This window comes from Python bivittatus, unplaced genomic scaffold (assembly GCF_059951505.1).
Source record: "Python bivittatus isolate LINGU-HERP-01145 unplaced genomic scaffold, Pbiv_v1 ctg000790_np1212, whole genome shotgun sequence".
NCBI lineage: Eukaryota > Metazoa > Chordata > Lepidosauria > Squamata > Pythonidae > Python > Python bivittatus.
In genome coordinates, this window is record NW_028277110.1 from 6333071 (window position 1) to 6352346 (window position 19276).

The 19276-nt window shown below is 46.4% G+C and overlaps 1 long non-coding RNA gene across 1 annotated transcript; it reads right to left on the minus strand.

The window, feature by feature from the left end:
• Window positions 1-10171: 10171 nt before the first annotated feature.
• On the minus strand, window positions 10172-18531 carry LOC112541678 (uncharacterized). The gene is made up of 3 exons (XR_003085660.2): window positions 17414-18531; window positions 15639-15737; window positions 10172-10695 (listed from the first exon to the last, which is right to left on the minus strand). It is a non-coding gene; the product is annotated as an uncharacterized LOC112541678 (long non-coding RNA).
• Window positions 18532-19276: the final 745 nt, after the last annotated feature.

Consider the following 19276-nt stretch of genomic DNA (forward strand, 5'->3'; position numbering starts at 1 on the left):
GCCCTTCCAGGAGAATCTCATCTGAATGTTCTCCTGGGGAAAAGAAAACCTGCCAAAATAATTGCCTTTCCCAGAAACTGAGCAGAAAAGGTGAAAAAAAGGAGGAATTTTCTGATGGTCTCCCATCCACATGCAAACTAAATCTGACTCTGAGATCTATGACTCGTGTGTGTGGGTATCTTCAAGTCAGTCTTGACTCCTGGTAACTGCCTGGACAAGCCCCTGCTTCTTGGCAGTATTTTTGGAAGTAGTTTGCTCTCACTTTTTTCCTTTGGCTGAGACTGGCACCAAAGAAGAGGCTCCTTCAACATGCAGATGGATGTTGCAAGATTGACGTCAGGCTTTTGAGGTAGTCCAGACCAGGAAACCAACGTTATTAATGTTAATCCTACTTTTGTTATAAGGTGACAGTTAAGGAATCTTGCAGGTCTGAAGGCGCCTCTCCCCTCCCTGCCTTTATCCTGAAGAAAACTAGGGAGGGTCAGGTCAGAGGGGCTTTCTCAAATTACATTCCTGCTTCGGACTCAGATTTCTCTTATCTGTCCATTGTCTTGGTTGCGGCTCTTCTGCCAGAGAGATCAAGGAGAGCAAGGTTGGATGCAATACCCTCATCCTGCTCTCGACAGAAGGTTATCCACAGACATAATCAATGTTGTTTCAGTCCTGTATCTGGGCCTAACACCCGATGAAGGGGGGCCAGATAATTTGCTTCCTCCAGGGCTCTCTGAAGTTGCAGAGCAACAACGTTCTCAACAAATGTCCCTAAAAAGGGAAAGTTGCAGACAGATGAACATTGTCTAAAACGGTGGGCTCCAGTGATGATTTCTTGAGGAGGAGACAGACCTCCTTAAGCATCACAAGACCACCCACTCTCTCAAGCATGCATTCACCCCACCACTTGTTGCCTCTTGGGAAGCCTTCATTAAGCAAGAGGGACATTGGCCAAACATACAGGTCGCTGGGTCCTCAGCTGCAAGAACTGTGTCCACTTCCTCAGGACTTGCAGGATCAAACTTTGCCCAAACAACTATGCCAGATGGGCTTCAGTCAACTCCATGGCACCTGCATCAATGCCAGAGTCCAGCTGGGAGCGAATCTGAGTGACTTTATCCACAGATGCCTGTGTTCCTCCCAGCAGTCCCATAAATGAGTCTGCAGCTCCCGCTGAGGGGAGCGGCACATTCAGAGGGGACCAGGTCACTTGAAATGGGGCCTACAGGTGGCTCTCTGTGGATTCTATAAGGGTGGAAAATGATGGGCATTTTGCTGCCCTGATTGCCACAAGGTAGGCCCTAACTGCAGTTGGATTCACTCCTTGTCAACCTCCTGTGGCATTCTAGGCATCTTTTAGCCTGCTTCATCTCCCTCAGTTCTGCTGTAAACTGGGGGAGCCACAGGATCCATGAGAAAAGAAAAGCCACAGGGGTGCGATTTGATCCAAGGCCCCAGTTGCCCTCTCATTCCAGCGATCGAAGTCTCAGACAGACCATGCTCTAAGCCGTCAGAACAACTCCAAGTTCCCTATGAAACCCAGTTGGTTCCATCAGGTGCCAGGATTGGGTCAGCTGAATAGATCCTGCTTTCCTACAGCAGGAAACAGCCCCAAAAACACTCCAAGGAAATCAGAAAGTGATCTGTCTATGGCCATGAAATCCTGCTGAAAAACCCATGATGTTTTTCTAGTACAAGGCAACCCATGACGTAGAAGTGTTGATCACACCCTGAGCATAGATTACCTCTTGGCATGTGATTTTGGTGTTAAAAAGCATCCCATTGCCTCTTTAATGCACGTGAAGAAAAGCTCATAGAGTAGTATTCCACCATTGCTGTCTGAAGTTGCGCAATCCACAAGAGGATTATCATCTTTGGTTTTTTGTCAGGGTTGGTGATGATATTGATGATGGTGACACAGCCTATTATTTGTGAGTCAGGCTGCTGTTTGTGAGGAGCTTAGGACTGGGCATGATTTTATAGGCCTCTATCATGTTCCCCTCAGTTGCCTTATTTCTAAGCTGAATCCCAAATGTTCTAGCTTTTTCTTGTAGGGAAGATGTTTGAACCCCCAGATCACTTTGGTTGCCCACTTCTGCACTCTTTCAACCTCTACTATGTAGCCTTTCCCAAATGCAATGGCCAGAATTGTACACCATACTCCTGATGCAGGCATGCCCTATCATGTGGACAAATAATAACCTGTGGAATTCTTTACCACAAGTGCGGTAATGGCCATTAGTTTGGATGGCTTTCATTAGGGATGGAGAATATGGCAGTTGGGTCTTGAAGACTCCATGTTCCTTCCTGGATGTGCAGGAGAAAGGGGTATGCCTCCTTCTCTTGCAAGCAAGAATCCAAGAGACATCTGAGAAACAAAATTCTTGGTTAAGAAGGGCTTTGGCACAAAAAACAGGGCTATTTTTGTGTTGTTACAAATCTGGACATTAATGCATGCAGTGAAAGCTTCATATGTTATTTGCATGTTTCTTTTGTACAGCCAAATCAGTGACATTTTCATACAAGGGTTACATGACATCCCAGGTCTTCTTAACTTGCTTTGGACTACAGCAAGCAGAAAAAAACTGCTTTTTTTTTTTTAAGTAATAAATTATATTGCTGTAGCATGGTGATGATTGGTTCTTCAATTTATTTATGTATTTATCCTTCCTTCCTTCCATTTTTTTTAATGCATGATAAGAAAACTTCAGTGAATGGCTGAGTTCAGCGGTATCTTCTATGAAGTCAAGAGTCATGCAGTCAAAGCCACCACCTTGACTGCTTTTGGCTGCCTCCCACCCTTGCTGATGCACCTGGCTGAGTTTTTTGTTTAGGTGGAATTCCACACTTTGAGGAAACTCACCATGTACTTGTAGATCTTCACTAGTGTATAATTTGACTCACATAAGCTGACATAATAATGTTGCAGGACCACTGGTCCATTGATCTCCCTTTGTTCATCCCTTCCGGAATTCATCTGATGTCCTTCCGGGGTGCAGCCAGCAAGGCAACAGTGACAGAGGGACGTGGTCCTTTTCATTTTCCTCTTGGCTGATTGCTTCCTTCTTTGTATTAGGTTAACTTATTAAGACGGGCTGGCCTTACTCTTCCCTGCCTTTAGCAACATGGCAGAGGACTGGGTAGCTGTGGGTCCAAAGATCTGCTTCTGGCTCAATTCCTGGCTAAACCTGGTGGTGCTTGTTTTTTCCCCCAGCATTGGCCTTTTCCGATGTTGGCAAGGCTCAGCCTCCAGACTTCAGAGAAAGCCAGAAGAGATTTCCCGATGCTGAATTTCTCCCGCTGATATCGGAGTCATCGGGACAGCAGAACTGCAACCTTGGGCCCTTGGCCAGTCAAAAAAGGCCCTCTACCATTTGCAAAATATTTTCTTGCCCATATTCTACATGCAGAATGCATCTGGATCCTGCTTCCACATTACCAAAGTGAGGGTATAGCACACTAGCTTTGGGGGCCTGGGACAGGCTAGCTTAAGAGGACTCGGGGGAATAATGGGGTGGCCCCATTCTGCTAATAGCTGGGCTGACTCTGTTAGGAGGACATAATAATATCTGAAGTGCAATATATTCATGAAATTGTTTCTTCCTGTATTGCCCAAACATGTTCCCAACTTACTGTATTGCTTAAAACTGTACTATCAAGTAGTTCTTCTCTGTGGTCTTTTGCACAAGATACTCAATTTTTCAGACATTTCTGAAGACAAGACTTAGCAGCACCAAGTTGGTCCCCCCACCCTGCCCTTTTTTCCTGCAGTTTTGTTACTTTGTTCAAGAGTGAGATTTGCAGAAGCTTCTTACACAGACACAGAGAGGCATCTTGATACCCCTGGTAGATCTAGGGGGTGAAGGCTCCTTCTGAGGGGAGATGCTAATGAACCATCACAAAAGCTTACTGAAGAGAATATTTCAATCTTTCCCATGCAGATGGTTATTCCTTTCTCATATGCACATGATGCCTAGATGAGAGCTCTTAATCCCAGGGACCAGAATGACTTCAGGAAGACAGATGATGGTGCTTCCTTATTTCTGGATTCAAGAATGGGAGGGGGGACGCGGAAGCTATGAGAACAGGCTTCTACAGGCGTCTGGTGCAGCGTAGGCTGAAACATGGAAGAGAAACAAATTCAAGTTATGGTGGGTGATGAGCTTCTAGGATCCATGACACCAGCAAGAAATATCCTTTGATCTGAGATTTGTTTTTAATTTCAGTTGGTTCTGAAGTAATTTTTTAAAGTGTTGATAATAAAATTAAGGCTCTATAATGATGCCTAAGCCTTATGTGATGCTCTGTAATAAACCTAATGTCATAAGAGAGCAAATCTATCCATTTTCCTCAACACAATTACCCCATATTTAAATATTTAGTGGATAGAGTGCATTTAACCTTTGGGATTTACTTTTAAAAAAAAATATAGTTATTAGACGCAGTTGTGGAGAGAACTCCCCTCACCCTGATTTTCATTAGTGATATCATGGATTAACTTCTCTATCATCCCTAAAACAGTTTTGCAGATTTAATTACAGGAACTGCTACTGTAACACAGAAGTTGATCCCAAATTCAAGGAGCTGATTCACCGTGGGCTTCCTAAGGCAGGATTCCCCCAGCTCCAGTCCCATTGGCGTAAACCAAGGCTGCTGCCAGGTTTTCTATCAGCACAGAGGAAGGTGCTAAGAGGAGATTTCTGGGCACCCAGTAAGAAAAATATACTAACCTCTAGGTATGAACAGCCCAAGTTTTACTTTACTACTTGCATTAGAAAACCATAAACATATGGATACACAGTTTTGCACATGTCCACAAATAACTTTAAAGAATGCTCAGCTGATGAACTCAGTGGGATGAATTTCTGGTTTCCTGCAGGGCGGCTTGCTCAGAATTACCCCATTCTCCCTCTCACACAACTCTGAGCAGCTTCCTTAAATGTGCAGGGCTGTACATGTCAAAAGCACGGGATCTATTTAAAACAAAGCAATCCCCCAGGCTTCCCTAGCAAAATGCTCACTGCAACAGCTTCTGTATGACAAATAAGCCATCAGGTTTTTGACCCTCCTTCTGAATCAGGCCTGCATCTCCTCCCTTCGCTCTCTTCCCGGCTGCTCCGTCCTCAATCTCTTCCCCTCCTCCCCAGCTGATCCACGGGACAATTTCCTCCCAGGGGTAACTTGTCAAACCCCCTCTCTCTGCAACTAGCTGGGGTCTCCACTTGTTGGCTGCAGGGAGTGGAAGCCCAGCAGGGCAGAATGCTGCAGGGAGAAACACCTGTATGTTCTCTTTTCTCTCTGTAATGGGAGGAAGGAATAACCTTGAGGAACAGGAAGAAGAGCCGCAACCAAGACAATGGACAGATAAGAGAAATCTGAGTCCGAAGCAGGAATGTAATTCGAGAAAGCGTCTCAGACTGGACCCTCCCAAGTTCTCTTCAGGATAAAGGCAGGGAGGGGACAGGCGCATTCAGACCTGCAAGATACTGTAACCTTATAATAATGGTAGTATCAGCATTCATAACTTTGGTCTCCTGCTCTGGTCTGCCTTGAAGGGCTGACATTCCCCTTGTTTATTTAGGAATAGTCTTTCCTCTCCCTGAACTTAAGAAACCAAGTTTGTTAAGTTTTCCTTTATCTCCTTAGGCTGCACCCTGTTAGGCTAAGACAGCCTTTCTCTTTTTCCTAGACGTTGCTCTCCAAGCTAAACTTCTTCGGGTCCTCTCCCCGACCCCTGCCCAGGCATGTGTATACTTCTCTGGTCTATCCCTGGGTCCCCACATTTATTTTTTGTTCTTGCCGCTCTCCTCTTTGTGACAGATCCTCTTCCTTCTAGGGGCACCCTACTCTGCTGACTCCCTTACTGGCTCCATGCAGTCTATCGCTCCCCTTAATCTCCACCTGCATTTCCCATCGCATCTCCAAGGGTTCCACGTCCTCTTCTTCTGACTTCTTCCAGTTGTGGCTCTGGGGAACCAGATCCTCAGTATCCAAATTAACATTTGTGCTTCTCTTGGCAACCTCTGCTACTTTGCACTAGGCCTATTTATGTTCCACCTCTGATGCAACCAACTGGGTTATAGCATAAGGAAACAGATGTGAGAGCCAGTTTGGTGTAGTGGTGAAGGTGCTGGACTAGAACCCAGGAGACCATGAATACCAGTGCTGTCGTGGGCGTGACAGCCAGCTGGGCAACTTTGGCCAAGTCACTCTCTCTTAGCCCAACCCACCTCAAAGGGTGGTTGTTGTGTGGAAAATCACAGGCAGGGGCATAAAGGTGGGATATAAATCAAATAATAAAATTTAAAAATATATGTACCAGGGTCCTTGTAAATACTAAGACAATGATTGAGAGTTTACCTGAAGCATTGGTGGGGCAGGGGGAATGTTCAGTACTTCTTTCTAAACTACTACAGCCCCATTGTGTGTGGGGGGGCTAGCTAAAATTGCTTTTGTATTTGGTTCTCCCTTAACCAAGGTGGCAGACCTCCTGTCTAACTCACTTCTTGTAACATGCATTATGAACAAAAGTGTGTGGCCTTGCCCACTCTCGACGTTATGCAATTGCACACCAATGGTGTGAATTTGCAAAGAGGTTGTAGAGTTCTGGACAAGAGTTCCTCGTTATAGGACACGAGTACAATTTTTTTTGAAAGGCATTTGTTCTGGAAATTGTTGTCTGAAACAGCTCTTGTGGCATTACGGTATTATGGCCCTGGCGAATTTTTAATTAAGTTTCAGAGCAAGATATATTTCTAAAGCTTCACATAATTTCCATGTGTGGAAGATACGGATCCTTTATCTTTTCGCGACGAATTTGAGATTTGTTTTCAAGAGAATTCACGTATTAAAGGTTGATGGGCAAATGACATTTTAGCCTCCCATCTCCAGTGAGATAGCCCCAACATCAGCAGGGAGAGACTTTAATTTCAGTGGTTATTGATCACAAGATTCATTGAGGGTCCCAGTTTGGAACACAAACTGATTCAGCTCAGTTTGTTCATCTGTGTTTTTATTTTAATATTATTTCATTTAAAAAAGAATAAAATATTGGCATCTTTTCCTAACTCTTAACAGCTCAGAGTGGCTTAGCTTAAGGGAATACAATTAAAACAATTGCAGCTGGCATCTTGGCTTTCTTTTTAACCTCCCTGTGGATGCTGTTGTTAACAGTTTACTCAGATAATACATCTTCAAACAATGACACCGAACTATTTAAAGGCTTGGATGAGCAAATATGTTTTGAGCCCTCCCCCCGCCAAAAGAATCTGTAATAAGAGTGCTGGCATCAGTGAAAGCTTGTTCCACAATATGGGCCCTGCTATAGAAAAAATAAAATTATAGATGTCCAGTTTGCTCCTGGGGGCCCCCCATCAAAGATACCTCACTGTAGACGATCTAAGAATGTGGGGCGGGGGGCATGAAAATCCAAAGATGGACTCCATTGGTATTACTGAAAAACAACCAGTGGCAACCACTCATTTTCTGGGACATAATTGAATGGCATCAGGAGGACTGCAGTCCTTATCTGTCTGCCTGATTTCAGGTGAATAGAGGGAGAAGCAGCCTTTACAGTTTGCAGGTTTTCCAAAAGCCCCCAGTGTGTTTTCTGGGCATTATTCATGAAAATGCAAGACAATGCACAGCTTTCTCTGGCCGTGTAAGCTGCAGTGCTTCAAAAGGAGAAGCAACTAAACAAACTTCCCCTGTGTGGAGGGAGGCACATTTTTATAGAATGGCATCAGCCCAAGACAATTCTTACAAATATTATATCAAAAACTGCCTTGATATTCTCCAAAGTCGTTTCACCTTCAGGGCTTACTCTTATCTACCTTATTTTCAGGGGGCTTACATTTTTCCTTCAGATTTCTTTTGGTGGTGTCTTTGCGCTTAGCTTAGCTTGATTGTGAGGGGTGATGAGAGGGGGTTATTGATGGCCTGGTTTTCTGACCTCCGTGGCTGACCGCCTTGCTCCGTCTGAAGACAGCCGACTCAGGGAGGTGATTCCCCAAGGTGGGATCCTGGGGCTTAGTAGAAGGAGTTGGGGTGGGGGGTCAGGAGAGGCTGCACCGCCAAGGCAAGATGCCCAATGGGAGGCAGATCATTCAGCAGAACTGCCACTCCTAACGGAGGCAAAACCGCCCAGACACACACCACCCCGTCTGCCACAATTTCCCCAGCGGAAAGCAAATTCTCTTTTGCCAAACTGAAGAGGAGCTGATAAGAAAAAGAAGTATATTGGCCTGTCACTGAGGATGGCAAATGAGACCCAGTCTAAGGCCACTTGGTTTTCTGCTCAAAAGGCATGCAAATCGCAGAGAGTGGAGGATGGGAAGAACAGCGAATGGGAATCGAGCCAAGGCAGAGAGCAATGGACCTCGCTAAGGGAGGAAGCAGAAAATGCTGGGTCTCTGCAGATCCCACAAAATCCTTGCCCTAGCAGAGAAAGCTGGCAAACTGCTAAGTGGCTCAGGAAGTTTTCCTCCCAGGCATCTTCCTAAACCCATTCACTCTGAGTAGACACTACAGTTCTCTTCTCTCCTCGCCATGGAGGTCCCTTCTTTAAAGAACAAGAACTATATCAATTTTTGCAGATGCCTTTACTGCACAACCCCCCCATTGCTAACAACATTTCTAAAGGGTCCATTCTCACTCCACTGCACAGTGGTCCCATACTGAACCCATCTAACATCTCCCCAAGCTTTGTGAGTCAGTAAGATTTGCTCCAGATGTGCACTTCTGCTGAGTCCTGGAATCTGCACGCTGACAGTTTCAACCCAGCGTTCTCGGAGAATTCCTGGGCAGCACCGATCGCCACCTCATTGGCCCCAGCAGTTCTGACAGCTGTGGCTCCCACCTGCCTGGGAAGGGCCAATCGAGGGAGGCTGCGCTGGGGAGCTGGGGAACAGGGCATTGTTCAGAAAGGTGGAGGACTCCACGCAATTTCCTCCAGTGGAGAAGTGTTTTCTGAACAGGACACATGAAGCCACCCCAGGATGGGGGCTTGAGGCTTCCTGGAGCCATGTACGGGGTCTCAAGGAAGTTCATCAGCCCCACCCAGCCACCCAAAGGCCCCCGATTATCTGTTGCAGGCAGAATCCGGACCCAGGGCCTGGGGGTCCCTCTGCGTTCAGAACAGATGGCAGATGTGCTGCTTATCAGCCAGCCGTCTTGCACCAGCCCAGGCCCTCTTTCAACACTGCCGCCTCTGAGCGCAGAGTCATCGCCAGAAGGAAGTGACTGACCACGGGGCGTTCAGCCCCGATTAGTGGACTCCCTTGCTCAAAACTGGCAGTTGAGGGTTTGCATCAGCCCTTATCCGCTGCGGCGAGGGCGCTTCTTCCGCAATCACCAGCAGCATCTTTGAACAGCAGCAGAAAAGGAGGCACAGCTCTAGGGAGGGAGAGAGGGAGGGAGGGAGGGAAGGCCCGCAGGCCCAGGGAGGCCAGAAGCAGCCCCCACTTGGAGGTCTGGCGTCCTCTGGATCCTCTAAGGCAGGGTTTCTCAACCTTAGCAACTTTAAGATGCATGGACTTCAACTCCCAGAATTCCCCTGGCTCCACATCTTAAAGGCTAAGTTGAGAAACACTGACTTGGCCCGGATGATGGGATTACAGAGCCCTCACTGAAGCTCTTTTGGTGCTTCTGAAATTATTCAGCAGTTCGTTTTGGTTCGAGAGCCAGATAGAGCAGAGCACCATCTTCCTTCCGCCCCTCCACCCACTTTCAAGGTTTTAGGCTTAGCACGGGTGTAGAAGCCCAAAACCAGTGCAGCAGCAAGAAACAGAATCCAGTCTGAGGTCCAGATTAAATCCGCTCTCTCCTCCACTGAGTCAGATAGAATCGTAGAATCATAGAGTTGGAAGGGACCTCGGAGGTCTTCTAGTCCAACCCCCGCCCAAGGCAGGAGTCCTCATGCCATCTGATGATTGAATGATAAAGATGACTGAATGATAACACTTTGGCAAGGAAGGCACCATCCATGGTCAGAAGCCCCACTGCTGATGTCATTCTCATCCCGCCCTGGGGACAGAAACAGCAACAGCTCCTGTACAAAGGAACCCCACGATTACAGTACAGCAGCCCCAGGAAGGGCCATGCTTTGGCCCTTCCTACCAGCTGCCCTATGGGAAGAAGGCTTACTTTAAATATATATGAAATCAACGTATAAAAACACACATTCAATTTTATTGCTTTCAAGATTCTTTGGGAGGATATTTATCCTGAATAGTGGGGATAGAAATCATTGTAATAACGCACATACTCTCTGGTGGAGCTTCGAATTCATCTGCACACTCTGGCCTTTTGCAGGGGAAGAAATAGCAGTGAACCTTGCAGTAAACAGCAGCGGCTCCAGATCCACATGAGAGAAGCAGTTGTAACTGTGTGAACCTGCAAAACCAGTCATTGTGAGCCCCACCGGGCTCCAGCCACTGTCATTCATAGAACCGTGGAATCATAGAGTCGGCAGGAATCTTAAAGGTCGTCCAGTCCACCAGGGAACTGATGCTCTGGTGATGCGCCCTGCCTTTGGGAGGCTCAGAAATGCAAAAACGGAATTCAGTGAGGAAGATGACCTCTACAGCTAGAGTCCTGAAGGCCAGCTAGATCCTCCATGCTCAAAGGTCCTTGGCCACTGGAGAACAGGAGTGCTGGAAGGGGAACGCCTGCAAGAGCCTCTCTTCAGACGTCTGCTTGGGAAGCCTGCAATAGTGCAAGAGAGATTTTAGTTTCACCCCCATCCCCCAAGGCTTTTCTAATTTCATCTGCACTAAAGGAAAAGGGTTCAAGTCAAGCTTAGCCCTGGCTGATCACATGGGCCACTTGCAGGAAACCTGCCACCATGCAAGAAGCAGCTTGAATGCTAAATTCTACGCAGCTCTCACTGCCATTTGAATTCTGTGCCAGAAATTATGTTTGGCTGCTTTAGATCTGAGCAAATGCAGAAGAATCAGCAAGTTAGGGGAGAGTTCAGACGAGGTTGGTCTGATATCATGGAGACCTCTGAGAGGGTCCCCAAGCCTATTAAGTGGAATCTTTATGACACCTCTGCTTTGTTGTTGCCTTAGCAACAGTCCAGAACTAGCTTGGCATTCTTTTCCTCAGGGATGGCTTTTGTCTTCCCAGTTTAGCCTCCAGTAAGGAGCGGGGAAGGGGCGGCAGTCATCACCGCATAGGGCTTCAGGTGGGAGGCTGTGGCCGCCATGCTGACTTCTCTCACCCCCCCATCCCCTTCCTCAGACACTTCCGCTACAGCCCTGCAGTTCCCTGGTAGCCTCCCACCCACGTGTTAACCAGGCTTACTCCTATGCAACTTCTGAGCTCAAGCAAGTTTGGCCAAGCCGAGACCCTGGCCAGGGTAAAGCACATTTCCCACAGGTGAGAGCTGCTCCGGGGTTTCAGAAGCAAGACGGCTGGGAGGTGAAGCTAAGCCGAGCAGCAGAGGGAGCAGCTGTGTCAGGGACAGAGAAGGCAAACTGCAGGCGCACTCGTGGCCTCCCAGCCTTTTTCTTACATGCAAGAAGAGGAAAGCCCTGCCCGTACGCCAGCTGTTTTGCCGTGAAGGTTCAGGTCTCCTGGGGGAAAACCGAACCAAACCAGAGCCCGCAGCTTACGCTGGGCTGGCAGTCAAAGAGACCTGCCCGCTCTGAGTTTGCAGCAGCCCACCCTTGGCTTCCTCTCCTGGAAGCGTTTGCGTCCCACAGCAGGAGAGCTACGGCTGCTCTACTTGTCCATAATTGGTAGCAAGGGCCGCGCAGCCTGGGAACATTCTTTGCCGTTGCACGGTTCCCAGGGAAAAACGCTCCTGCTCCGAAATTAAAATAGAAGAGCTTCTCCGTTTTATCTTTAATAGTGCTCCAAAGCTCAAGCAAAAAACACAGTTCAAAGACATTCACCTGTCAAAGTCTAACCAAAACTGCACAACGCTGGCAAGCTGGAGAGGAGAGGAGAGGAGAGGAGAGGAGAGGAGAGGAGAGGAGAGGGGTCCCAGGGCTGTGCTGCAAATGCCACATTACATTTCGGGCAGGTAACGGGGAAAGGACGCGCATCCTAGCGTGCCAGGGCTCTTCCTAAGCCATGAGCCTCAGCAAAAACGTTTCTGTTGTTCTCTGGCAAATCTGCCAACTTGTGGCCAAGGGTTACACTCTAAGCATATATTGCATATGGGGATGGGGGAGGGAGAGAATTATTCAAATGGTTGCATCAGGATTCGAGGCCACTGAAACCCTGATAGTATTTCTTTTTTCATTTTGGTTGTTTTCTGGATTGCTGACAGCCACAATTCTTTGGATAGTACGCAGATCATAAACCGGTCCTTATTTACTTATGCTGTGTTTATTAGGTTTATATCTCGTCTTTATTTTGTACAGCTCAAGGTGGCATAAATGGTGCTCCCTCCTCCTATTTGCTCCACAACAACCCTGTGAGGTGGGCTGGGAGATAGAGGGACTGGAACTCAGCGTCTCTTAGTTTTTAAATCAGACCAGAGCATGATAAAACAATCAGCAAGAAATGTTGATTTGTAATGTAATATCATATGTAATAACCCTAAAATGATTTCTTACGATTTGGGGCGGGGTGGGGGAGGACCAGAGTCTTAGGTTCTAGATCAGGGTGTCTGCAGGGAGGGGATTGAAAAGGCCAAGATGGTGACCACAAGCATGCTATCAAAGTCCCTCCCCTTTTTTTACATATGTCCAATTTGTCACCATCCGTTGTGAGTTACGATGCTCAGAACTGGATCCAGTGCCCCAAATGGAGCTTGAACCAGGACCCAGCAGAGTGGAACGATGACTTCTTGGGACATGGACTCTCTCCTCCTATGAAGACACCCTACAGTATCATCTGCCTGTTTAGAAATCTCCTTCACACAGCTGACTCGTTTAACGTGTGGTTGGCAAAGACCCCCCAGGCCCTTTCCCATGTACTGCTGACAAGCCAGCTCTTTTCATTCTTTCCTTCTTCCAACCCAGACGCAGAACTTCATGTTTCTCCCTGTTCAGTTCCATCCTATTCGTTTTAGCTCACTGCTCAAGCTGTCTAGATGTTTCTGAATCCTTTAAAGTATTAGCCTCCTTTTCCGGTTTATGTCACCGGCAAAGTTGTTGAGGGTCCCCTCAACTCCCTCATCCAAGTCTCTGATAGACTGTTGATCACCACAGGGCTCCGAACAGAGCCATAGGATGCTCCGCTCAATACTTCCTCCAGGCTGAAACAGCCATTCATAAGCACTCTTCTGGTATGGTGATTCCGCCAATTGTGATCCATTAAAAAGTAGAGTCATCTAGTCCATCCTGTACCATCTGATGAAGGAGATACTTCACTGAAATCTTTCCTCAGATCAGGCACACCATGTCTACAGCATCCCTTTGACCAACTCTATCAAAGGAGATAAGGCTAGTTGACATGATTTGGCTTCACTGATTCTCCCAAAGCTGGAGTGCTTCAAGATGATTGAGAATGGTTTGGTGATTTTCTCTGCTAGCTCCCTCAATAGACTGTGCTTCACAAACTTCTTCCTTCATTACCGAAAACTGCTTATTAGAAGGAGGATGCTGGTGGGTGCGTGCAAGCAAAGGGGGGAAGGAGGGTGCGCTGCGTGTGAGTGAGTGAGCGAGCAAAGGAAGGAAGGAAGGAGGACGCTGGTGGGTGTGTGCGAGCGAAGAAAGGCGGAGGTGAGTGTGGGAGACTTACTCCAGCAACTTGCGACCTCCCCTGCTGGCTTCCCCATTGACGTTGTTTGTGGAAAGCCAGCAAAGAAGGTTTCAAATGGTGATTATGTGACTGTGGGACGCTGCAGCTGTCATAAGTGCGACCTGGTTGCCAAGCACCCAAATTTTGTTCATGTGATTGCAGGGGTGCTACAATGGCCAGAATTTCGAGGGCCAGTCATAAGTCCCTTCTTTCAGCACCATCATAACTTTGAATGGTCGCTGAACAAATGGTCGTACCTCGAGGACTACCTGAATTATAAAAACAGTATCACTGAATGATCTTTATGTCTTTTCAACAAATTACCATTGGTTATTTCATCAATTTTCATCTTAATAGAAATACTTTGGGAGATTTTCAAATATATTTTAGTACACGTGGCAATCTTGAAGTCAATTTAAATGTCCCTGTTGTGATGGGTAAAGGGTTCGTGTATCGTTACCCAAAGAAAAACCATTTTTACCCAATTTTGGGGAATCAGCATTGGTTGCGCTCATGGATGATCTCTGGTGGGCGTGGGATGGGGGTAGTGCATCCATCCTTGCCCTTCTTGACCTGTTAGTGGCTTTCAATACCATCGACCATGGTATCCTTTTGGGCCGACTTAGGGAGTTGGGAGTTGGCAGCAGTTTTGTGCTGGTTCACTTCCTTCCTCCAGGGCCGATCCCAACTGGTGTTGATTGAGAGTGAGAGGTCTGGCCCATGGCCTCTCTGTTGTGGGGTACTGCAGGGTTTGATACTCTCTCCGCTCCTTTTTAACATCTACATGAAACCACTGGGTGAGATCATCTGCCACCATGGGATGAGGTATCATCAATATGCAGAAGATACCCAGTTATACATCTCCATCCCAGGTGATCTGAGTGATGCTGTGGCCACCCTTTTGGAGTGCCTGGAGGCTGTGGGGGTCTGGATGGGGAACAACAGGCTTCAACTGAACCCTGGTAAGGTGGAGTGGTTGTGGGTTGGAGGCTCCTCTGTATCTGAGAGTTTACCATCTTTGGTTCTCGATGGGGTTGCACTGCCCCAGACAGACCCAGTGTGTAATCTGGGGGTCCTCCTGGACTCACGACTCCTGCTCGAAAAGCAGGTGGCAGCCGTGGCCAGGAGGGCCTTTGCTCAACTTCATGTTGTGCAGCAGTTACGCCCCTTCCTGGATCAGGAGGCCCTCTGCACGGTCACTCACGCCCTGGTCATCGCTCGTTTAGACTATTGCAATGTGCTCTACATGGGGCTACCCTTGAAGAGTATCTGGAAGCTATGGCTGATTCAAAAGGTGGCTGCGCGGGCAACCTTGGGTGCCCCAAGGATGACACATGTAACACCTTTGCTTCAGGAGCTGCATTGGGTTCCAGTTTGCTTCCGAGTCCAATTCAAGGTGTTGGTTATCACCTTTAAAGCCCTACATGGCATGGGTCCAGGCTACCTGAGGGACCGTCTCACCCACATTACAATCAACCTGTCCCACCTGGTCTGGCAGAGAAGGCAAGTTGCGGATCCTGTCGGTGAGAGAATGTCCACTGGCAAGTCCCAAGAGTGAGATCATCCACCACCAGCCTCCTCTGCCATTGTCCCCATCCTATCGAATACTCTCCCCCCAGAGGTGAGGCGGGCCCCTACCCTTCCAATTTTCTGGAGGGAATTGAAGACCTGGCTCTGCCAACTTGCGTCAGATGAGTAGAGATACAACTGACCCTGGGAATGGCTAGTGCCTTGAAGACATTCCCCGAGTTTCTTAATACCTAATTAACATCAGCCTCTTGGAAGTATTATATAGGAGGTTTGTTACTGTAGTATATTTTAATTAATTAATTAATATTTATCTATTTTAACTAAAGTTTATTCTGTTTTTGCTGTAAACCACCCAGAGTCACACTATAGTGAGATGAGCAGTGACAAATCTGAAATATAAATAAATAAAATAAAATATTTACCCAGGTTTGGGAAGCATTGCCCTAGGATGTAGTCCATCTGGCTCTGGAGTCTTGGATTTGCTTAAGCTAGCTAAACGGTGCCTCCAGAAAATCAAAGGCCTAAAAATAGATGAAGATGAATTACGGTTTCATTCGATGTCACAGCATTCTTTATATCCATACACCCAGAACTAAGAATCCATGTCAGCAGTACTACACAACACACCTGACCTAACCAAATACACCAAGATCGAAATACCCAGAACCATGGACCTCATCAACCGCTGCCTCACTACCTATGTTCAGTCTGATGGACAAATATACCAACAAATCAGAGGAACCCCCATGGGATCACCATCCTCAGGACTCATAGCAGAGATTGTAATGCAGCATCTAGAAACTATAGCACTTCCATGCATACAACCCAAAGTATGGATCTGGTATGTAGATGACACCTTTGACACAATTAAAAAGGAACAAGTAGAGAAGACACATGAAATCTATCAACAACATCTTCAAAGGAATAAAATTCACTAGAGAAGAAGAAAACAACAACACACTACTCTTCCTGGATATCCACATTAGTAGAGGAAATGACAGTAAATTAGAAACCCAAGTCTATCGGAAAACAACTCACACTAACCAAGTACTCCATTACCAAAGTAACAACTCAACCTCCCATAAAGGAGCTGTGTAACAACATTATTCAGATTAACACAAATGTACTACAGCAACCCAGAACAGCAGAAAAAGGAAACAGACCACCTATACAACATCTTCCAACAAAATGGATACCCATGCAACTTTATCAAAAAGTGCCTGGCCACTTAACCCACTACAACACAACTAAGACAATTTATGAAAAGGATAACACTGCCATACATCAAAAACATCTCAGAAACTACCAACAGACTATTACAACCACTTGGTATCTCTGTAGCACACAAACCAACTAAAGCCCTCCAAAACATCTTAAGCAAACCAAAAGACCCAGTAGCCCAAGAAGAAAAAACAGGAGTCATCTACAACATACTGCAGTGTAAGGACTGCAACAACCTACGTAGGACAGACAGGCAGAAGACTTGCAGAGCACATCCATGAGCACCAACTAGCAGTCAGAAGACACAATGAAAACTTCTTAATCTCACAACACATGGACAGACTCAACCATAGTTTCAACTGGGAAACTGTCAGCATCCTAGACCAAGCTAAATCCAAAAATGCAAGGGAATTCCTGGAAGCTTGTATTCAGACAAGGCAGCCGTCAACAGGCACATAGGGATAAACAACATTTACACACTATTCAAAAGAGATAATAAAAAGGAAACAAAAAGACAGAACACCTCCTTGCCAGCAATCAACACCCAGATAAGCAGGGATTAACACCAGGATTAATACCAGACAAAACAATCAAGCAGTAAACAATACCCTAATCAAGGAACTACCAACTCAGACAATCAAGCAGTAAACAACAGCTTACTGTAGGAAATACCAAGAAAAAAACAACTCCCCCACCAACACTTGACAGGACAAGCTACTGTATATAAACAGAGAACAAACCCCACTCTCTTCTAGCACTGAAGATGTTACCTAGACAGGTAATGAAACGTCTGCAAGAAAACAACCAAGCTCAGAGAACCCCAAGGACTCCATAGCTAAATTCTCTCTGACTCTCTCCTTGTCCACCTTAAGATCAGGCTCCCTCCTTCTCACAGTGGAGAGATGACAATTAGCTCCATTTCCCTTCTGAGGGAAGATGGACACCAAAGAGGAGTTCAGAAGTTTTGCCATCTTACCATTATCCATTTCTGACTCCCCAGCTTCTCCTCACAATGGTCCTACACCCTCTTTAGCTTTTCTTTGCTTTCTAACATACCAAAAGAGCCCGTTTTTTGTTAGCTTTGGTATTTCTCACAGGTTTGAGCTCATGATGACCTTTAGCTTTCTGACATAGTCCCTACAGTTTCTGCAGATTACTTTGTATTCTTCTGTGGTTCTGTGCTCCTCCTTCCACTTCCTGAATATATCCTGTTTTCTTTACAGCATTTTAGAGAGCTCTCCAATTTTTCCTTTGCAGTGGTGGTGGTTGTGACTGAGTCTTCATTACTGTAGAATCTGTAGAATTTCCCACCTTTCCTGGACATTGTTCTCCTTCAGGATTTTACTCCATTGGATCCAACCTGCCTTTCCTCAGAGTTCATCCCACTTCTGCTGCAGTAGGTGCTGTAGGTGACTCTTCTCAGAGCCTCCTTCGGTAGACCTCTCAAATTCAAGAATGACAGGATCACTTTCCCTCAAGGTGCCAATCACCCTCACTTCTTCAACCAATTCCTTCCTGTTGATGAGGATTAGGTCCAGAATAGCTTTTTTCCACCTTTTGACAAATGAATTTGTCAGCAAGAGAGGACAAGAATTTGCTGGACCTCTGATTCTTGGCAGAGTTAGATTCCCAGCAGATGTCAAGATGATCTAAATCTCCCATTATCATTATTACAAACCTCTTTGAAACTTCGCCGTCTGATGCCAAAAGCCTCTTCATATCTTCTGGCTACCCAGGCGGTCTGTAATAAACTCCCACAACAGTATTACTTTTGCTCCTTCTGTTCTTGCCTAGACACTTTCAACGGTATTTCCATGATCCAATTCCTGAATTTCTGTGCCACTGTATATTTTTCTTTATGTACAGTGCAACACCCCCAACTTTTCTGCTGGGTCAGTTTTTCTGAGTAAGTTGTAGTTTTTCAGTGCTATATTCCAATCATGAGCAACTTCCAACCAAGTTTCAAAGGATGCCTATCTATGATATTTTTCTTCCTGAGTTAGGATCTTTAGTTACATCTCACCCACACGCTCTGCCCTGGTGTCAAAACATGTGAGGTTTTGAATGGCACTGCCTACTGCCCTCACCGTTGTAATTTCCTATGACACTGTGAGTTCCCCGTCCTGGTCTACTCCTTTTCCTGCTTCTGCTTTCAGTCTTTGGCTGTCAATGTAAAAAAAAAAAAAATCTGGATATTTGCCACTCTCCCTCTTTTATTCTAGTTTAACACTCTCCTGGTGAGACTAGCGAAGGGCTGCCAAACACTTCCTTCCTGGTCTTTGTAAGATGCAACCCATCTCTTTACAAGAGTCTTTCATGAATGTAGCATGGGCCTTTGTTGCAGAATGCAACCCCTTCATAGCAATATTAGGCCAACCATTGAATTCCAGGACTTTTTCCTCTTCTTGTTCCACGACCCTCACATGGGAGGATTGGTGTTGTCTAGTGGTCAGTACAGCCACTGCTGAAGAGCCAGGGCTGAGAAGGAGACAGTGCTGGGGAGCCCAAGCTGGGATATGTAAACAGCCCTAAGAACATAGCGAGCTGAGGAAGTGAAGAGGTAGGACTTCCCTGGGGGCACTGGCCACTGGGAAGGGAATTCCCCACAACACAGACCTCAGGGGTACAAGAGCCAAGCCCTTTCAATGACACTTTCAGTTACTTGCATTGTCAGCTATCATTCAGGGCTTTGCATGTTCTACGTCAGCCAGATGATCAGTGGCATCCATGAGATGGTAGTCCAATCTGCAAGATTTTGACCACGCGCCACCCCCTTCTCCCTCAGGATGTCTCTGCAGTTAACCAACCCATTTTTAAAAAGTGGCTGCCTTCAGTGATG